We start from the raw sequence: 22173 nt of genomic DNA, 5'->3' as shown, positions 1-22173 counted from the left end.
ATAACTATGTCTACATCGACCACTAACTAATGAATGGTTTAGAGTGAGATTACATTCAGTTTTACTCTCATACTTATCCCCAGCATGCTGTTTTGTTTATTGTGTTTTACTTTTATTTATTTAGTTTCTTTTACTTCATCTTGAGTTTCAGCTCTAGTCCAGGTAACAGTAAGAGATAAGTGAACACTTTGGACTGGAATTCAAGAGGCCAGTGTTATAAATATGAGATGATAACAGTCTTGACATATATCAGAGATAAACAACAACAATGATAATAAAGTCAGTGACGATGGAATATAGTAAGATTCAGTAGTAAGAACATGGAATTAGACAGATAGGCAGGAACTAGATCATGTTGGATGTATAAGTCATGTTATTCAAAGTATATTATGAAGCTAACAATATTTTGAAGCAAAGAAAGATAAGCTCTTAGTAAATAAATTTAAAAACCATTATTCTGGAGAATGGGCAACTTGAGAGTTTTATTCATTTATTTAATTCAATAATTTTTAGTGGTGCTGGGATTGAATCCAGGGTCTTGTGCATGCAAGGCAAGCACTCTACCAACTGAGCCTTATCCCCAGTCCCTAATTCAATAATTAATTATATCAATTGTTAATCTCCTATTTTGGTGGGTTCTTGGTATACACAAATGAGTAATATCTGATTCCTGCTCTGATGATGCTAAATTTAGTGGGCAAAGAAGAAACTTGAAATCATGAAATTATGAGAGGGTGCAATGAGTGTGGTGTATGCATGTTACTAAGAACAAAAACAAAGATTGCAGCTAGTGAGAAAGAGAATCAGGGAACAATCTGAAGAGACAAAGATGTGTAAGTAAGAATAAAAGTAGTTGTTTGATGCACAGAAAATATGACAAATAGCATCCAAGGAAGAGGAGAAATACAAGTCAGGATGTATAAAATAAATGCATATGTGTCTTGTCTCAGCAAGTCTAGCTACAATGGACCCTTCTCGCAACCCAGTGATGCTAGCAATCATCCTACTGATGAGCTACCTTTGAGCTGATTTGTCTTCTGAGTAAATTCTACATCACACTCCATATTCTACATTGTCACATATTTTTAGGCTCTTACTATCTCACTCATCACCAATATTTATATATTTTTGTGTCTCTCTGTTTTCCTTCGATGTGTGTGTATTGGGGATTAACTCGGGGATACCTGAACACTGAGCCACATCCCCAGCCCTAATTTGTCATTTATTTACAGTCAGGGTCTCACTGAATTGCTTAGTGCCTCGCTTTTGCTGAAGCTGGCTTGGAACTTGTGACTCTCCTACCTCAGCCTCCCGAGCTGCTGGGATTACAGGCAGTGTGCCTGGCTTAGTCCTTCCCTTGATTTGCAACATGAACATGATATCTATTTTTAATTCGCCCTTAAAGTACTAGGTCTTGCAATTGCTTGCCATTTCTTTAAATAAGTTATCTGCAGTTTTCCTTTCTTACCATAACTCTGCTCTAGAATATTCTTTTCTTGAGATCTAATTAGTGAGGAGAAGTACACAGCTACCAAACATTGTTAAAGAAGGCATGGGGTGGGGCTGTGGCTGTGGCTCAGGGGTAGAGTACTTGCCTAGCACACGAGAGGCACTAGATTCAATCCTCAGCACCACATTAAAAAAACTAAATAAACAAAGGTTCTGTGTCCATCTAAAACTAAAAATACTTTAAAAAAAGAAGGCATGGGAGCACTGGGGTTGTAGCTCAGTGGTAGAGTGCTTGCCTAGCACATGTGAGGAAGTGGGTTCAATCTTCAGCACCACATAATAAATAAATAAATAAATGTATAAAAATACTTAAAAAAAGAAGGCATGGCTATACATAATTGGAATATACATAATGTCAGGACTGAAAAGAATGAATGTTACCCTTATTTTTAGCACCAAATTACTACATAACCTCATATAGGTGTCTTGTCTTATAGCACAATCTACTTATCATGTGAAAATTTTTTTCTGATGATAATAATATATAAATAACCTAATGCATTAATACATAATAATATAGTTCACATTCAGATAATCAGAACAGTGTAACTATATCATGGTGGTCACTCAGGATCCCCAGATCATCACTCACTGGTTAAATTGTCAAATCCTGCCCAGCCCATAGTAAATTCTTAATATTTGTTAAAAAAACAAATACTTATCTTACAGGGGTGTTGTGAAAATAAAATGAAATTATATATTTGACAGTGCTTCATAAGATTAAGCATGATAAATGTGCACTATCATTAAGCATGGTAAATGTGCACAATTGAACTAAGTGGACTCACTTTCAATTTCATTGCTAAGCATTTTCTTTCAGAGTTTTCTTATGAACACATTCTGAAGCCTACAATTTAGTCACTCCATTTAGATTAGACACCAAAAATTTCAACCTGAGTTTGAGATACTGGGACCTCACTTTGTCTAGACAGAGAGAAAACATGAGAAGGACACCAAAATAAATAATTTTCCAAATGGAAGGGGCTTGAACAGACTTTGGAACATTCTGACAGTTGGATAATTTGTGCTATGATGGCCTTTTTGGTATATCCCACCATACTAGAGCTGGTACAAACATCTTGAAGGACACGAAGGAATTAATGGTCATGAAGTTTTTGAGCTTCAAGTTCAAATTTAGTCTATTAATTCTTATATATTGAGAGGAGGGTCAAGTGCCATCTTGTCCTTTTTCAAGGTCCAGCACCACTTAATATATTTCTTATTCTAAACCTTGATCCACTAGATTTAATGGATGTCCTGGTTTGCTCAAAGAATGACCAGCCACCATTGTATCACTTGTAGTAGTTATTTTTAAGAAATGGTAAAAGTAGAAGGTAATGTTTTTATAGAAGGAGTTATTCTATCTGGAGTAGTGTAACAAGTTATTCCATGAGAATTATTCAATGGCAAGATCACTGGCAATATCACTGGGACTATAACAGTGTAAAAATGTTCTTAAAGGACTCTGTTGCTATGTTAGAAATTCAAAGAGGAGTGTGGACAGAAATGAGATAGTTTTCCTGTACATGGACATAGGAGGGGACTTTGCCAAAAAGGATTAGAGTAAGTTGCATTGAGTGGTGTTCTATCCCCATTAAAATAAAAAGTTAGAGATTAAAATACAGTTAGGAAATGTTATAATAATCTCTTAGGGCACATAGTTGTCACAGATAAAGATCAAACATAGGTGATATTTCTGATTTGGGGTCATCAAAATTCCCAAGAATGCATACTCATTTTTACAAGTGAGATTAGTTGAATCACTAGAGTAGCTTTGTGGAATAACTAGACATCAACTTCCTCTTTCAAAATACACATTGATTGACTGTTTTGAACATTATATGCCTCCAGGTAGTGTCTCTTATGGAAATATGAATATCTAGGCATTTCTATTGTGCATTGGTATGCTTCCTATGCATGTAGATCACTTTGGAAAAATGTATAGGGTTAGACAACCATAATGGTTTTTTGCCTAGATCACATTTTTCACCTTATTATTTTTCAGCTTTCAGGAGTGGACATCACGTAGGTGGTCAGTGGCTAAAAGTGAAGATGGAATCAACCATCCATTATTAATGTCAGTCAAACCAAATAATTTCTGCATATATTTAATTGACTGGGAATGGAAATCTCTCATTTTAGAACTACTGATACCTTGGGGTTGGCTCAGAGAAGATGCTGATATTGCAATAAAAAACAACCTGAATCAGGTATTCAAAATATCTGGAGTTTGAGACAACAATCAAGAGGCTGCTCAAATAGACTGTTGTATCACTGTTCAAGAGATATTTTTAAAATAAGGAATTTATCAAAGCCAAAATGTAGCTGGAGTATTACATACATGCTGTTAGCATAATGCTCTTGGTGAAGACCTATTTCAATTTCACTTCTCTTATTTATAAGATGGTAAATGCATAGGGGTTCAAATTTGTCAAGGACAGTATACTATGGAGTCATTCAGAGAGATGAGATCATAGAATTGTTAGTAGAAGTAGAGTTAACTGCACATTAAGCATGAGGGTTCTCATCAAGAAGGCGGAAGGATATTGAACCCTGAGCCCTAAGTGGAGATTAGATCATTGGAGAGGACCTCAGCTCCTGGAGTGCTGTCTATTTGCTTTGCAAGAAGCTGAGCCTCAGATACCAAAGCTACTGTTCTGTCAGATGCATGATGGGAGTGGAGAAATGAGAGGAGAAGGAAGAAGGTAGGAAGCAAGTTCTATTGCAAATTTCTAAAGAACTCTTCTTTAATGGTAAATAGGTATGGAGTTCTTTGCAGTGAGATAACAGGCAGAGCCAGGGTAGTATGGGAAGAACATTGTTAGCAGAAGCCCAAAGTGAAGTAGAGAAATATAGATCTTTCAGGATCTTAACCGTAAAAGGCCAAGAAGAAATGTAAACATCAGATGACAGATAATAGCATCTCCCCAGCATTCTTGTTTCCTTTGGGCTCCTCCTCATCTATAAATGGGTATGGCTATCACAAATGATCACTAGGAAGGTATACCTAAGTCAGATGGGGAACAGGTTTAGTCAATGAAGTGTCTTAATATTCCTGCATCAATCTTTGATTTGACCTGAGTTAAAATTCCATACTTAGGTCGCATAGTATGTGTGCCACTGGAATGGAAAATACTCGTTCAGTATAAAGATTGGGTGATAGCCTAAATCATAAAATGGGTGTTAACCCATTTGGAAAGGTAGTACTATCAGTGGCTTGTCTTTTATGAATAGAAACAGCTTTTTATCTGCAATATAGTCATAAGAACCCTATCTGTAAGTATACTTAATCTATTGCTGTTAGCACTTGGTGGGTCTAGATGTCATGCACCAGCAATGTTCTGGTGTTCTTGCCTGTGGCCAAGTCACTTTTGATATCAAGAGTATCCCTTTTCTGGGATTCATTCCATCTTGGGAAATAACCTTGAGTCTGATGGCCCTGTGTTTGCTGCTGGAATTGTAAATATTATTAATGGCCATCTTGCTGCCAACCATGTTGCTTAGTGTTTCCTTAAAACCAGAATCAGGAATCAACCTAACAAGTCCACCTATCCAAAAGGATGAAACCTTTCTGCCTCCTCCAAACTTAAATACAAACACCATGAATACAGTCTGCATTGTCCTTCTGTGAACATAAAGATCTATTTTGCTCCAGACGCAAATATATCTGAAGACGGGAAAATGTGGTCTTAATATCACCAGTACCTTTCTCAAGAAGTTTTATTAGCAAAAATAGCAAGAGCAGTACTACCGATGATGGATATTAGAGACAAAACTTTGATTTTAGTTCCAGTGTTTATACTTGAGTCATTTATGGCTGGAATATGGTCAAGGCCAAGCTAAGAATGGAGGTCGTGGTGTAACATCTCCACAACAACTTCAGAGAACTTATAGTTGGTACCTGTGTCGAACACAAATTGTGACAGAGCTGGCTGATAGTCTGGAAAATGTGGAGTCAAGGGGCACCAGATTAAAGAGTCAAGTTGTCTAATCAAAGCACCATTAAAAAGGGCCTGGATCTAGAGGCAGAGGCTAGTTGTAAGGCAATAAGGTACAAAGCAAATTCATCATGCAGAGCAAAGTGAGATATATTTTGAGGCACTGGGAACTAAGACATTAGCATGTCAGAGAAGTAATTCTTAAAATTTGCTTATTATCAAGATCATCTAGAAGGCTTTTAGAAACCTAGATTCTTGGGCTCTTTCAGATCACCAAACCAGAATTTCTGGGAGTAGAGCCCTCAATTCATATTTTTAAAATTAGCATAAAATAAATACCCCTCACCTGGAAATTCTGATCATTTGACATTCAAATGGCCACTGTTTCTAATAGTTTATAATAAATCCAAAAAAGATGGCTCATTTTTCCTGACCCACATATTTTGAAAATTTCACAGAGAATTTTGAGACAGGTACATGAAAAATCACTATTATACATATGATCTTTTTGGTAACAACTACCATGTGGATAACACTTTGCAATTTCAAAGTGCCTTTTCACATCCAGCATCTACTATGTAACTTAATTCTCACAATAGGCCTGAGATGGCAGTTATTGATATGCCCATTTCACAGAGATAAAATCTAAGATTAAAAAGATTAGGGGAAGTTAGTCAATAAATATTAAAGCCAGGACTTAATTTCAGGGTTCTTTGCATCTCTTCCATGTGGCACAAGAAAAAAAGCATGAATATGGGATAAAAGTAAGAGTGTAACCTCACAGAAGATCCCAGTTGGCCAATATCTGAATATCAAGGTTTTAAGGAGGTAATATATTTTCTAACAAAAGGTACAGGACATCATAATTTCAAAGCTGGAACAGAAAAGAGTTGGGCACCAAAGGTGTATGCCAACTTAAATGTGAGAGAAAACATGTAGTTTTCTGGTTTAACACTGAGATTAAGGAAATATAACTTGGTAGAGTGTATTTGGAAGATAAACTACTTCCTAGCAGTGTTAAAGCGATAAGAAAACTGTAACAAAGATATAGGAAGAAAAATAATTTATTTTGAGTTGAAAATTTGATATGCTGGACTCTAGGCAAAAAGCCTGGGTTCCATGACATCTCATTTGCAACACATTAACTTACAATGATTGCAAAGGAGTCTCTACTGGAGATTTTTGAAGTAAAACAGAATCCTATTTACTGCCATTATGTCTATACAGAACCATATTTCAGATTTTGAATGGTCATTTTTGTACATGCCACTTTGTGCACGTGTGCAAGGGTTCTTGTTGCAAGTAAACCTATTAGTGGAGCAGTTGAGTTATAGGCTTTGTGCTTCTGTTAGCAGACATTTTCCAATTGCTCTCCTAAATGGTTGTACTACTACCTTCCCAAGCAGAGTGTTCTTTATTTTCCTTTCTTGCCAACATTTGGCACTATTTTGCATCTATGTTTTTGCCAGGTTATACCTGTGGAATGGTGCTGTCTTATAATTCTCAATTTCTTTGATTATATAGAGATATTAGACTTCTGAGGCTCAGTGTCCTTTTTTTCAATGAATTGCTTTTCTGATTTAAAGTTTTAAAATATACTCACAATTAATATTTATATGTGACATGAGACAGGGTTTTGCATTTGCACATGGATGACCTGTGATTCCAGCACATTTTTAAATAGTTCACTCTCTTCTTGAAAAATATTTTTTAGTTGTCAATGGATCTTTAATTAATTAATTAATTTATGTTTATGTGGTGCTGAGAATCAAACCCAATGCCTCACAGATGCTAGGCAAGTGCTCTACCACTGAGCCTCAGCCCCAGCCCAAATAGTTCATTCTTTACTTACTGATATGTAATGTACATCCTACTATGATTCATGGTTCCATATATTCATAGGAAAATATAACTGTTTCATTGATTTTTATTTTTTTCCTTTTAACTGGTACAGTATGATTTTACACAACAGTGGAATTTGTTGTAATATATTTATACATGTGCATAATAAAACAGTATGATTTTATCAATTTCATTCCCCAGTACCTCCCCTTTCCCTCTCTTCCCTCCTGATGATCCCCTTCTTCTATTTTACTGGTCTTACTTCTATTTTTTTTAATTTGTTCTAATTAATTTTTACATGACAGTAGAATGCATTTTGACACATTGTACACAAATGGAGCACAACTTCTCCTTCCTCTGGATGTACATGGTGCAGAGTCACTCCAATTGTGTAATCATACATGAATATAGGGTGATAATGTCTGTCTCTTTCTACCATCCTTCCCATACCCAGAGTCCTACCTCTCTGCTCAATCCCCTCTGCACAATCCAAAGTACGTTCATTCTTCCCTAAACCCTGGCCCACTATAGATCAGCATCTACTTAGCGGAGAAAACATTTGGCATTTGTTTTTTTGGGGGGGATTGGCTTATTTCACTTAGCATGCTGTTTTCTAGTTCCATCTATTTACCTGCAAATGCCATAATTTTATTTTTCTTTAAGGCTGAATAATATTCCATTGTATATATGTACCACATTTTGTCTACTCATCTGTTGAAGGGCACAGGTTGGTTCCATATTTTTGCTATTGTGACTTGAGCTGCTATAAACATTGATGTGGCTGTGTCACCTTATTATGCTAATTTTATATCCTTTGGGTATATACCAAGGAGTGGGATAGCTGGGTCAAATGGTGGTTCCATTCAAAGTTTTCCAAGGAATCTCCATGTTACTTTCTATCATGGTTGTGCCAATTTGCAGTTCCACCAGCAATGTATGAGTGTGCCTTTTCCCCACACATCCTTGCCAACATTTATTGTTTCTTGTATTCTTGATAACTGCCATTCTGACTGGAGTGAGATGAAATCTTACAGTAGTTTTGATTTGCGTTTCTCTAATTGCTAGAGATGATTGTTTCATTGGTTTTGATATGTAGGATTATTTAATGGTGTTCTTGCTCATTTCCACTTTTAAGTTTAATATCAAAGATTTATACTTAAAAATTAATGTATAACATGTACAGTATGGTTCACTCTTTGTGTTATAATTATTAAAACAATGAAGGTATAGAACAGTTCCATCAACTGGAAATATCCTCTTATGTTTCTTTGTTCTTATTCACTCTGCTCACCATCAATCTCTGGACATTGGAAACAACTGATTTGTTTCTGTCTTTTAAGTTTCACCCTTTTCAAAATTCCATGTAGATGGAATCATACAGTATATGACTTTTGTGTCTGGCTTCTTTTAGTTAGTAATATACATTTTAAATTCATTTTTGTTGTTGCAATCAGTAGTTAAATCAATTTTATTGATTACTATTCTATTGTATGGATATATTGTACTTTGTTGATCTATCAGTTGAAGGACATTGAGGATTTTTGTTGTTTTGGTGATTGTGAATAAAAATTCTATAAATAGTATTGCTAAGTTGTATGACAAGGGTGTGTTTAACTTTATAAAACACGTATAAAGTGTTTTTTATGGTGGACATATCATTTTGCATCCCCACCAGAACTATATGAGAATTGCTCAAAATCCTTGGCAAGCATTTGTTAGTATGCATTAACCCAATAAGTCAAGGATCAATGTTTTTTCTCATACGTGGAAACTAGACCAAAATGGGGGGCAGTGTGTGGGGAGGGAATCCACATGAGAATTGAAGGGAGATCAGTGGAGTAGAGGAAGGGTTGAGATGAAGGGAGGAGGGACAGGAAAATAGACGAATTGTGAAATGAAATTGACTAAATTATGCTAAGTACATACATGAATATACCATAGTGAATTTCACCTTTATGTATATGTATAAAGCACTAATTAAGGAAACTATAAACAAATAGAAGGAAGAACAATAAAACAGAGAAAAGGTAACAGTGAAAGGACAGGAGGGAAAAGAAAAGCATTGGGGAATGAAGTAAAGCAAATTAGATTCCATGCTTATATAATTATGTCAAAATAAACCTCAATATTACGTATAAATATAACACATTAATAAAAACATAAAAGAAAAAAGTATGCTAGTAATGGTACAATTATATTTATAACTTGTTTGTTTCTACTGCTTGCATATTTTATGTGCTCATTTGTCACCTGTATATTCTATCAGTGAAACATCTGTTTAGATGTTTTACAAAAATTTTATTAAGTTGTTTGGTCTCATATTGAATTTTGACAATTATTTATATATTCTGAATATATATCCTCTGTGATATGAAAATATTTCTCCCAATCTTTGACTTATCTTTTGATTATTTAAAAATTTTCCTTGAAGTAGTTTTTAATTTTGATGAAGTCTAACTTGTATATTTTGTGATTCTTGTGTCAAAATTAAGAAGACTTTTCCTTGACCCAAAGTCATGAATATTCTCCCTTATATTTTCTTCTAGAAGTTTTAGATTTTACATTTAGTTCTATTTTCCATTTGCAGTTAATTTTTGTTTACTTTGGAGTTCATCCTTTGGCTTCTGTCTACCTAGTACAATTGTTAAAAAGATTATGCTTCCTACATTATATTATTACCATGGATGAAAAGCAACTGACTGGTATGTGGACACATTTCTGAAGTCTTCATTCTGTTCCATTGATCTATGTCTGTGCTTTCACCAGTACCATACTGTTTTTATTGCTATACCTTTACATACATCTTGAAGCACTCAAACCCTTTTTTTGGAGTCCTTAAAATTAAGAACATATTTTAAAGCTGTCTTTTGACAATTTTAGCTCCTTTTCCCTTCCACATAGATTTTAGAATAAACTTGTGAATTTGTACCAATTAACATAAAACAAACAACAAAATAATTTATATTTTATTTGGAATTGGCTCAATCTATAAATCCATTTAAGGAAAACTGACTTTGCCTTAGCTTTTTTATGTCCTCTTCCCATGAAGTCTGGAAAATCAGAGGTGAAAGCCTGCCGTCTTCCCAAGCCCTTCTGAACATGTGTATGGCCTTGACCATGTGTATGGCTTTGGCAATTACCCAGTATATGTGAGAAGTTTACCACAGCCCTTGTTCACCGAAGTATTTCCTTCTCCAACCTTTTTCTTCTAGAGATTTTCAGCCTGTCAATTGCTTGTCTTGCCTGTTATCCCTAGCCCCAGGTTGCTGCCACCAATACTTTTGTTTTTAATACGTTTTGACAAAAACATCTCTGAATGCAATCCCAGCATATAGCACAATTCCATCAATTTCATTTTCATTTCTTCCCCTTTCTTGACTTTCCTCCTCCCTCTCAATCCCTTTCTTATACCCATTGATCTCCCTTCTATTTTCATGGGATTCACTTCTCCCACTTATTTTCCTGTAGAAAGAAAGTATTTAACTCCTGACATTTTGAGTCTGGTATCTCAGTTAGCATGAAATTCTCCAGCTCTATCCATTTACCAGCAAATGCCATAATTTCATTCTTCTTTATGTCTGAGTAAATTCTATTGTGTATATATACTACATTTTCTTTATTCATTTATGTGTTGAAGGTCACTTAGATTGGTTCCATAGCATAGCTATTATGAATTGTGCTGCTATAAACATTGATATGGCTGCATCACTGTAGTATGTTGATTTTAGTTATTTTGGATATACACCAAAGGATGAAACAGATGTAACTGGGAATGTACCAAGCTGGATGAAGCATAATGCAAGCCACTGCATCAGTCCTTGCAGGGCTGCCATTCAGGTTGAAATACTCAACCACAATTCTTTGAGAATAAATTTCTTATGCTCACTCTACCACTAGCAACCTGCACCCAGAATACAAAGATAGGAGCTCCCTCTTATCTGGGGAAAGGCAGATGCCACAGAGCTCTTTTATTTCAATAGAACAGTTTCTTTTATTTCACCACATCTTCCCCTTATTGTTGTAAGCTTTTGACAGATTCTAGAGATCTATAAAGTTGATTCTGAGACTTACAAAGTTAATGGTCAAATACTTTCTCTCATATGTGTAAACTAGAGAATAAAAAGGAATTAATAAAGGGGATGTCATGAAAATAGAAGGGAGATCAATAGAGTAGAAGTGGGGCACCAAGAAGAGGGAAAAAGGAATAGAAAGGGGAAGAACTGGAGAATTAGGTTGACCAAATTATTCTAGGTAAATGTATGAATACAACACAGTGCATTCCAATTTTATATATAATTATAATGCATCAATTAAATAAAAATAAATAGAAAAAAGACTAATAGAATAGAGGAAGAGAATCAGGGGGCAGAGGAGGGGAAGGGAATGGGTAGTACTGGGGATTTAAATGGAGAAAACTATGTTATATGCATTTATGAATATATCAAAATGAGCCCCACAACTATGTATAACTATGTACACTAAAAATAAAAAAAAAAACTTATGATTAACAAATTGTTGGTTAGTAAACAAAAAATTGACTGACAATTTTTTCAAGGCCATAGATTTTTTGGGGGGGGGGATGTTCCATGCTCTACCAATTGTGGGGATATCACTCCTCTTTTATTCTTGATATTGATAGTATTTTTTATTTTAATTTTGTTTTCTGGTCAGTATGGGTGGAGTTTTATTATTCTTTGGGTTTTCCAAAGAACAATCTTTTGTCTTATACATATACATATATGTGTATGTATACACACACATACATATATATATATACACACACATATATATATATATATATACATATATATATTTATTTTCACTTTTAATTATTAAAAGAATAGGTTTTATATATTTCACTACAAAATGATAAAAAATGTGAAATGATAGATTTGTTAATTAGCTTGATTCAATTATTCCATAATGTAAACATATATCAGAGCAAGTTTATGATGTCACTATTTTTCTCTATAGTTTTTCTGCTCTGTTTTTTATTGTTTTTTCCTTCTACTTTCTTTGAATTTATTTTATACCTTTTTATATTTATAGTTCTTTAGATGGTAGTTTATTAACTTTTGACTCTTCTCTTTGTTTATATAATAATTTAATGCCACAAACTTTCCTTCAATATTTCTTTATGTACATCCCAATATTTGTATATGTTGTGTTTTCAGTTTATTCGATTCATTATGTTTTGTATCATCCCTGTGGCTTCCTTCTTTATTTCTGTGTTATTTTAGAAGTGTGTTCACTAATTTCTAATGATTTGAAGGCTTCACAGATATTTTCTGTTATCAATTCCTTTTTTTATCTTTTATGATCACTGATCATGATTTATGTTATTTCAATTCTTTTAAATTTGTTAAGGTTTGTTTTAAGGCCTATCGGATGAATATTCTTTTGCACTTTAAAAGATTTAATATTCTTCTGTTGTAGGTATTGGTTGATGATGTTCACATCTTCCTTATGTTTATTAATTTTGTTTATACATACCTTACTGGATTTCTGATAGAGGAATATTGACCTTTCCAACAATAATTTGGGGTTTGTTTATTTTTCATTGATCCTGCTTGTTTTTGCCTCATTTATTTTAAATCTTGCCTCATGTGTTTTGAAGCCCCATCACTAGATATATACACTTTAGGCCTTGTAATGCCTTACCTGTCATTCAATCATGTAAGTCTTTATGTTTCACAGTTTTTTCTTTCTTAAAATTTATTTTATTGATATTAATATAGACACAACATTTCTCTTTCAGTTATTATTTACACTGCATACATTTTCCTTTCCTTTGTTTTTATCTGTTTCTTTTATGTGGAGTATGACTAGCATTTTTTCCAGTCTGACAATTTTTGTTTTGTTGGTATGCTTGGCCATATACATTTAATATATTTTTGTGTATGTATCATTTATATGTATCATTTTATTGTTTGTTTTCTTTTTGTCTCCCAGGTTCTTGTGTTTATCTTCTTTATATTTCCTTCATTCTTTTGGAATGTTTGAATATTTTTTATTATTTTATTTTAATTAATTTATAGTCATTTTAGAATCATGTTTTATGAGATTTATTAGTTGCTATAAGGATTGCAATCTTTGAAAGTCTTCTTAGTTAATATTATTTCATTCCTAATAAAGTGTAAGTCAATTTACCAATCAAGTGATGTTAATGTTGCAGTTGTTTAATTTTTTATATCAACATTCATTAAAAACACAAGATAATATTGTAGTATTTTGTTTCATCAGTCATAACTATTTTAATGAACTTAAGAAGGGAAAATATCCTTATATTTATACATGATTTCGATCCCTGTTCCCCATTCTTTACTCCTAATAAACTATTCCCCCCCCTTACATCATATTTCCCTTGAGCCCAAGAAATTTCTTTTTTTAACCACGTATTGAACCCAGCAGTACTTAACCACTGATCCACATCCCCAGCCCTATATTGTATTTTATTTAGAAATAGGGTTTCACGAAGTTCCCCTCAGAACTTTCTAGTGACATTTCTTCCTTATGAAATTAATGTTCACTAGACACCACCAGAGAGGGGCCAGGGTTACGGCTCAGAGGTAGAGCACTTCCCTAGCATGTAGAAAGCACCAGGTTCCATCCTCGGCATCACATAAAAATAAATAAATAAAACAAATATTAATCAACAACTACAAAAGTATTTTATCTATCATTATTGTGTGTTTGAAGCAGAGGGGTTATACTGAAATGTGAAGTTACCTATGCCATATTATCTGTAAGTACCAAACGTGTTTCTGCTTCTGGTAGTCTTTTCTAGTTTACTATGGCTATGGAAACTACAATATTTTAATATTAGAATCGTAACAAGATCAACTCCTTTTTTAGAGATAAAAAGAAATACTATCATAGTTCACTTGAACTAGGACCTGGACTAACTGGTTTTCACATTCATATGTTAGTTATATATTAGGTTAAGAATGTGTAGGCCGTGCAAAAATGAAAGTGCATACCTGAAACATTTTGGAATGTTTTCACTGTTTTAAAGATTTACTGCACATCTCCCCTGGCTCTTGGCTCTAGATATGCTTTTAGAGTGGAGAAGACATTGTGCAGTTATTTTTTTCTGCCTATTTCATTACTATATTAGTATTTATTTATTGTTTCTGCCTTTGATCCTGTCTCTTTATTTTTTGTTTGGTGCTTCTGATATACTTTAGTCTTAGAAACTAGTGAACCATGAATTCATATTTTTTCATTGGGCTTTATTGATACCTGTGCTGAAACTCGTCATATTCTAGATAAGTAAGCTGATAATCAGGAAGGCAAATATCTTAATAAGGGTCAGAGATCTTGTCAGCAGCACTTCTATAGCTTGTACAAAGATCTTCCAAAGTCAAATTCATTAATTTATTTACTACACTCTGTGTATCTGTTAGGTTAAATGGCAAATAATAGGTATAAGGGAAAAGCTAAGAGAAAGATTGGGGAGGCAAAAATCTAGAATGTGTAAAAGACAAGTGAGACCAGTTGAATCAACAATTGAAATATATGTTGGTGCTTCACAATATAAGCATTAAGTGTCAGATTGAGGAATAGGACAGTGATAAAGAATAAGGAATGCTGCAGTTAATGACCCAAGAACCAATATTTTTTGGGACCTGTGAATAAAGTGGAATGGTTTGAAAGGTTCTCTACTGTCCACTAGCTATATTTGGATTGTAGGCTGTTTCAACTTTATGCAAGATGTGCAATGTATGCTTATAACACAACACCAGGAAGAAATTGCACAAGATTTAAGGGACCACAATCACCACCACTTGAACTTTTCCACTCTGGTATTATTCTACTCTTTCTATATATAGTTTTAGTCAGCTTTTTGTTGCTATGACTAAAAGACCTGACAAGAACAATTTTAGAAGAGGAAAAGTTTATTTGGGGGAACAAAGTTCAGAGGTCTCAGTCCATAGACAGCAGGCTCCATTCACTGGGTCTCTAGGTGATGCAGAACATCATGGTGAAAGAGTCTGGCAGAAGCAGCTCACATGATGATCAGGAAGCAAATTGAGACTCCACAGATACAAATATGTACCCCATAGCCATGCCTTCAATGCGCACTTTCTCCAGCCACACCCCACCTGCTTCCAATTACCACTCAGTTAATCTCATCAGGTAATTAATACACTGATTGGGTTAAGACTCTCACAACACAATAATTTTATTTCTAAACCCTCTGGCCTGTATCACACACGAGCTTTTGGGGAACATCTCACATCTAAATCATTTTATATATATGTATGTATGTATGTGTGTGTGTGTATATATATATATACACACACACACACACACACACAAAGAGAAATGGAAACTGAGACAGAGAGATACAGAAAGAGACACAGAGACACACAAAAAGAGACAGAGTAAAAATTCTAGCTTAATGTCCTCAAAAGAAAAGCAGCTGGCTATTAGAATTTTGCTGTACTTTCCAGCGACTAGATACTTTTGCTGCATTTTCTGGGTACTACATACTAAATGATGTGTCATAGACAAGACAATGATAGATCTCTAAGCCTACCAAATTGCAAAAGCTGTGAAGTTTGCCCAAACAGCCTATAATACAGGCTGTAAGTTAGTAGCTGAGTTTATAATAGAATTCAAGATTTCTGGTACACTATTGTAATTTCTGCTTCCCTAAACTACATGCTTTTGATTTTTCCAGGGAATTTTTCTGTGATTAATACTATTGGGATTATCAATGAGTACTTAGCAAATCACAACACCTCAAGCTTTATCAATGACAGATGGAAATGCCATTAGCTTGAGAACAGAACACACAATTGTCATTTCTGTGAGAGCTTGTGTATAAGTCATTGTAGCCCATTCCTTAGGTCCATGTAGCTAGCAAACCCAGATAACTAGTCCTATGGGAGTTCATTTCCAGGAATCCAGTCACTTCAAATATGTATATGCAATGATGAGCACTTATTTTCCCAAATTCCTAGTGATGTGGAAGTGAGAAAACAGAAAAGTTGCCTAGTTGTTCTCTTGGCTGGATTCCCAATCTTGAAAGTCTCATTATTCTTAGGAAAAATGGCATTGTGAGGAATTTGAAGTGTGTTTCATGGCCTGTAGTTGAGATAAAGAGGTGTGGTTGACTTTTTTCCTTATTATTCGTCTCATAATCATGTATCTAATGAAATTGTGACAAACTTTACCAAAAACATATTTTAGAGGGTCAATAACAAATCAGACCTTAGCCAGAAGAAAGTGAATGGAGATTAGGGAAGGTGCTTAAATCCATATCAAAAGAGAAAACACAGTCTAAGGAAGTTGGGACAAGTCTGGAAATGAACAAGAGCATATTTAGGGGTGTAATGGTCACTCTTTAAAATCTTGCAAGGTCTTTAAATCTCAGCTAGGCATGGTGGTAGATACCTGTAATCCCAGAAACTCAGGAGGCTAAGTCAGGAGCGGAGCACTGCAATTTTGAGGCCAGCCTCAGCATTTTAACAAGGCCCTGTCTCAGAATAAAATGGAGGACACTTTGTTGTTGTGGGTTCAAAGGGCAATGCTAAGATTAATGTATATTTGAGGTTAAACTAGAAAATTCAGTTTATCATGCAGAATATATTAAACATAAATAAAGTGGTCATTTGGTGATTCTGTGATATTTACTCTTTTGGATCAGCAAGTAGAAAGAATGTAAGGCTGCTTCATGTGTTTTCCAACAATGATAGTCCTAATAAGTGTTAAGGAAGTGTGTGGCCATATGTATGTGTATATATTTCATATATGTTTGGGTTAATTTGGTACCATTGAAGCACTTATAATATCACAGTAAATTTGCAAAAAGAAAAGATAATTCATGTTTTCTTTCAGAGGGAAACATTGGAAGGATATTAAGTCCATAAAATCAATGAATAAAGAGTGAAGGAGCATATGTAAGCAATGATGAAAAAATAAGCCCTGCTTATTTTCCACTAATTACTATTTCACATTTATCTTTATTGATAAGGTTGCAAATAGGGACTAGACTCTGAATTGTGACCCTCATCAGTTTTAGTCTAATTCACTGGTCTTTGTGTCCAATTAAATGAAATCACAAATTTTTAATTATTCCTTCACACAGAGGAACTGGAGTGCTAAGTGGATTCTGTCTTCTCTGTCTGGGGCCCAACACCTTAAACTTCTGTGTGAATTCTGCCCACCTGGTATAATCAGGTAACTCATGTGGTCTAGCCTCTGGAATAACATTAACTAGAAGTGATAGCTAGCATACACTGAAAACTGAATATCCTCAGAGCAATTCTGAGGTAGGTGCTATCATTATTCCAATTTTCCAGATGAAGAAACAAGTATAGAAGAGTTAAGTGACAAAAGGCACACAGAGAACAGTGGCAGAGCCTAAATTCAAACCCAGTTAATCATGCTTTTAAGCGCTCTATCATTCTTTTGTAGGGTACTTCTGTGTGTTTTCTCAAGTACCTTACTTTAAGATTCTAGATTTCTTAGGCAGAGAATTAGATTAGCTATTGGGGCATGGTGGTCCCTGTGTAGAACAATGGAGGGATGTCAGATATCCCAGTGTTTGCCTGGGCTTGGAATGGAAGGTCAGATACCTAAGGTTGTTAATATAAATTCAAAACACTCTTTCATTTGGACTTCCAGGATATGAGTAGAATCACTTTTCCACACCTTTATGTTTGAGGGATTTGGGGCTCCTCTGGTGAAAAAAAGCATTATGTCTCTTTTTATCTCTTAGCATTATTCTCTCATTTACCCATTGTCTCTTGCTAGGTTTCTATATCACTAGTTTTATTTCCTCTTATCTATTCCTTTCTTTCCCTCTCTTCACATTTTTTCCCATTCATCCTGTATTTCCATCTTTTACCTCAAATCCTTTTTAATTACCTCTGTCCTTTACCTTTCCTCTCCCCCACTTTTTATTTCAATTCCCCTAATTCTCTTACCTGCCAGATTTTTTCTTGAAATTAAAGAAGGGGTTTGGTATCCATTATAACAGACTGATTACCAGAGTGAACTTCCAAAATCCCCTTTTCTGCAGCTAAAGAGTAACCAAAGAAACACATTCTTTTGTAAAGCTTATACCAAGTCAGGAAAAGAGATCCAGAACACAAGTATTTCTGACTAACCCAGGGCTCTTTCTTATGGCTGGTTCCTTTTGTACCCTTAGAATTAGTACAGCCTCTTGCCACTTGACTGTTCCACTAGTGTCATTAAGTGCTGACTTGGCCTGAGAAGTAGAAGGAAGAGAAGGGAATTTTGACAGGAGATCTTTTTTTGTCACTTTAAAGCTGGGCAACTTTACACAAGATCTCTCCAGTCCTATAATATCCTTGAATTTTGTAATATCTTGTCATCAACTCTCTTCTCATTTTCCCCTGTAAGCTGAGTCCTCTGTTGAAAATGTATATAACTCTTTTAAAATTGTACAATTCCATTGGTGTAGAAAGTCGTTGTGTGTCTGGAATGTCCTGCCTATTATGTAGGATTCTAATGTGATTATGATCTCTTCCATTGATTAATTAATTGTGTTTTATGTACTTGGGAGTAGGGCAATTGGAGTCACTATGCCAAATAGTAGGTGTAATGGATTTGCTCCACCAGCAAATGAGCCTGGTAGTATGTGTGAGGAAACATAACTTTAGGAGTCGTATTATGAGTTCTGAGGCATAGACTCGGCTCCTTCAAGTACAGAAATAGCTCTGAGGCAGCCTGTACCCTAGACAAGAGCCCAACTATTTAAAACACAACTCTAGTTTTAGAGACATGTTATTTGCTGATTAAGCTTAGGAGCAAATTGTGTCTTTTGGTGAATTGATTATAGTGTTGATTATTACTAAATGATACTTATAGTCTCTTGTGAAAATGGAATGTTTTTGGATGAGTGCATTGGCCTTGAGTATATTGAACCCATCAGTACTTCAGGGATAGTTCTGGAATGTGAGAAATCAACAAGATATGAAGTATATTCAGGGAGAATCCAGGACTGCCTGAGTGCAGAGAATATGGTACATATGGAGGAGGTAAATGCTTTACCTCTCTGTGAAAGAAAAGAAATAGTACCCTAGGCTTCAGTAACCAATTCATTATACACATATATAAAATCTTGTGTAGGCTTTATTGATGATATCTCCACTAGGGTCAGGCATGCTCACCTAGAGTGGGACTTTGATGACTTACTGATATGGGCTTTACGTCTGGAGTAGGCTGCTTTGCCTTGTGCTCTGAGACACGCTGGCATGAGTGGGCCAAATGAGCTGCAGTGAGATAAACAGGGCTTATGGAAGCAGAAAACAAGAAACTTAGAAGGGGGATAGCTTCATTTTCTGGGTATCCATTATGATTTGAATGTTTGTGTCTTTCCAATATTCCTATGTTGAAACTTAATCCTCACTGTGATAGTATTAGGAGGTGGGGCCTTGCAGTTCTGATTAGTCCATGAATGGGATTAGTGCTTTTATAAAAATGGCTTAAGAATACTTCCTAGCCCCTTCCAGTATGTGATGATACAGAAGATACCATATATGAGGAATGGGCTCTCAGTTTTGTTGGGGTCTTGATTTTGGATTTCCCAGCCTTGAAAACTGTGAGCTATAAATTTCTGTTATTTAAAAATTATCCAGTCTAAGGAATTTTGTTATGCCAGCAAAAATGGACTAAGACAGTATTATTTTGCCACATGACAAATATGCGATGGGATTCATCCATTAATACAAAAAAGTGCTTAGTGTACACCCCCTGAGTAACAAACCACTATTCTGTATGTTGAGGGTATAGAGATAAAACAGGGATGCTGCCCTTCAGAAGCTCTTCAATTAGGATAGTATAATAAAGAAAAAAATAAATGTAAAGAGAATGTATCATGTGATATCAATTATCTCCAGACCTCAGTCACTCAGCAAAAATGTATTTCTCATTCATGTAAAGTCTCTTGCGGACCCAGACTACTCACTAAGGCAGTTGTCCTTCGTAGCTCGTCACTCCAGACTCTTTTGATCTTATGGTAGCACCACATCAAATGTGTTTGTTTCCATGATCTCTTCTGCATAGAGGACCTTGCATTAGACCTTAAATTTTCCAGAAAGAAAGGGACACAATACTTCTTCCCACAACTTGAACCAGCCACATTGCTCATTTATACTTTATGTGAGCAAGGGAGTGGTAGTACAATCTACTTAGGTTCCTAGAAGTGGGAGAGAGCTGGATTTTGCAACATTTGTAACCTAACAAAGGTAATGGTAAACCTAGTGAGAGAACCCAACATGAGTGAATACTAGGGATCTCTAAGTGCCCTCTCTAAATTATGTTGCTTTGGGAATCTGGTGTAATTTGCAGTGCTACCTAAAAAGATACTGTTATGGTTTAACTATGAGATGTCCCCCCAAAAGCTCATGTGTAAGATAATGCAAGAAGGTTTAGAGGTGAAATGATTTGGGTTATAAGAGTCTAAACCCAATGGGAGAATTAATCCTCTGATAGAAATTAAATATGTGGTAACTCAAGGCAGGTAGGGTGTGACTGGAGGAGGTAGATCTTGGGGGGCATTCCCTTGGGGTATATATTTTATCTCTGTTGATGAATTCTCTCTCTCTGCTTTCTAGTTCCATGTCCCTAGATGCTTTCCTCCACCATACTGCCTTGCCATGGGCACTGGAAATGGAGTCAGCTCTCTATAGATTAAGAGCTCTGAAACCATGAGCCCCCAAATAAATTTTTGCTCCTTAAAATTGTTCGTGTCAGATCTTTTGATCACAATAGCATAAAATCTGACTAAAACAGAAAAAATTAATACTGAGAAGTGGGGTTGTTGCTGTACTAACCTGAACAAGGTTTGGGGGATTTTTGGAATTTGTGGGAGGAATTTTAGAAAGTTTAGCAATGCAAGCTGGAAAAGTTTCAGATTGTTATAAGTGGACTTGAAGAGGGAATTCTGGTGAGAGCTCAGAAGACTAGACTGTAGGCTATTCATGTTATGTTCCAGCTGAAAAGTTGTCTATATTTTGCCCAAGTCCTGAGATTTCTGTGAGACTGAATTTATTTATTTATTTATTTTCCTTTAATTTTTACTGTTGGTTGTTCAAAACATTACATAGTTCTTGACATATCATATTTCACACTTTGATTCAAGTGGGTTATGAACTCCCATTTTTACCCCGTATACAGATTGCAGCATCACATCGGTTACACATCCACTGTTTTACATATTGCTATACTAGTGTGTGAGACTGAATTTAAAGATGATGGACTATTAATCTGGCAGAAGAAATTTCTAGGCGGCATAATATTCAGGCAACGGTGTGGATATTACTGGCAAATTTCAGCCAAGTTTATTGTGATAATCAGGAGCAGAAAGATTTGAAAATCTTGCATTTTGGCCAGAAAACTGTGAATAAAACTGGGGCTAATGAAGATGTAACGAATGTTAAAGACATTACAGTCACTAAAGAAATGGTAAAAACTTTATCCAGAAACAATAGGACAAAATGGCTTGAGGAAATCTAGGAAATGGGCAAGCCACATCTATCTCAGGTTCAAGGGTATAAAAGTAAAAATTTCTTTGAGCCCAGTGGGGTACCCTACTTGCATGGGTAGGGGTAAGAATTTGTTTCACCAAGTGCATCCACCAAGGCATTCAGAGACTGCTGCTGTAGTTTCTGGAGGCTTGGCTACTGCTCAACACAGCAAAAGACCCTGGCATCAACCATGAGGTGCTGGTTCTGCAGGATTATAGGATGCTGGAGTTAGGGGGTCATGGAGGCTTCCACCAAGATTTCAAAGGGAGGCCTGGGAGGCCAGGCAAAGTGCAATTGGGAGGATTGCCTATGGGCTGCCCCTGAGAGGGCATTGCATGGAGATGAGAGAAAGAAGCCAAAGCTTCTGGAGACCCCTGAGA

At 35.4% G+C, this 22173-nt stretch overlaps 1 protein-coding gene across 1 annotated transcript in view; it reads left to right on the top strand.

Moving 5' to 3' along the window:
- The window catches only part of Gabra3 (gamma-aminobutyric acid type A receptor subunit alpha3), a 125627-nt gene that overhangs the window by 32039 nt on the left and 71415 nt on the right, over positions 1-22173 (top strand). The gene's annotated exons all lie outside the window — the stretch shown is intronic.

Source organism: Marmota flaviventris, chromosome X, assembly GCF_047511675.1.
Source record: "Marmota flaviventris isolate mMarFla1 chromosome X, mMarFla1.hap1, whole genome shotgun sequence".
NCBI classification, from domain to species: Eukaryota; Metazoa; Chordata; class Mammalia; order Rodentia; family Sciuridae; genus Marmota; species Marmota flaviventris.
Note: the sequence above shows the minus strand (reverse complement) of the source record. Positions and strands in the feature narration are given on the sequence as shown.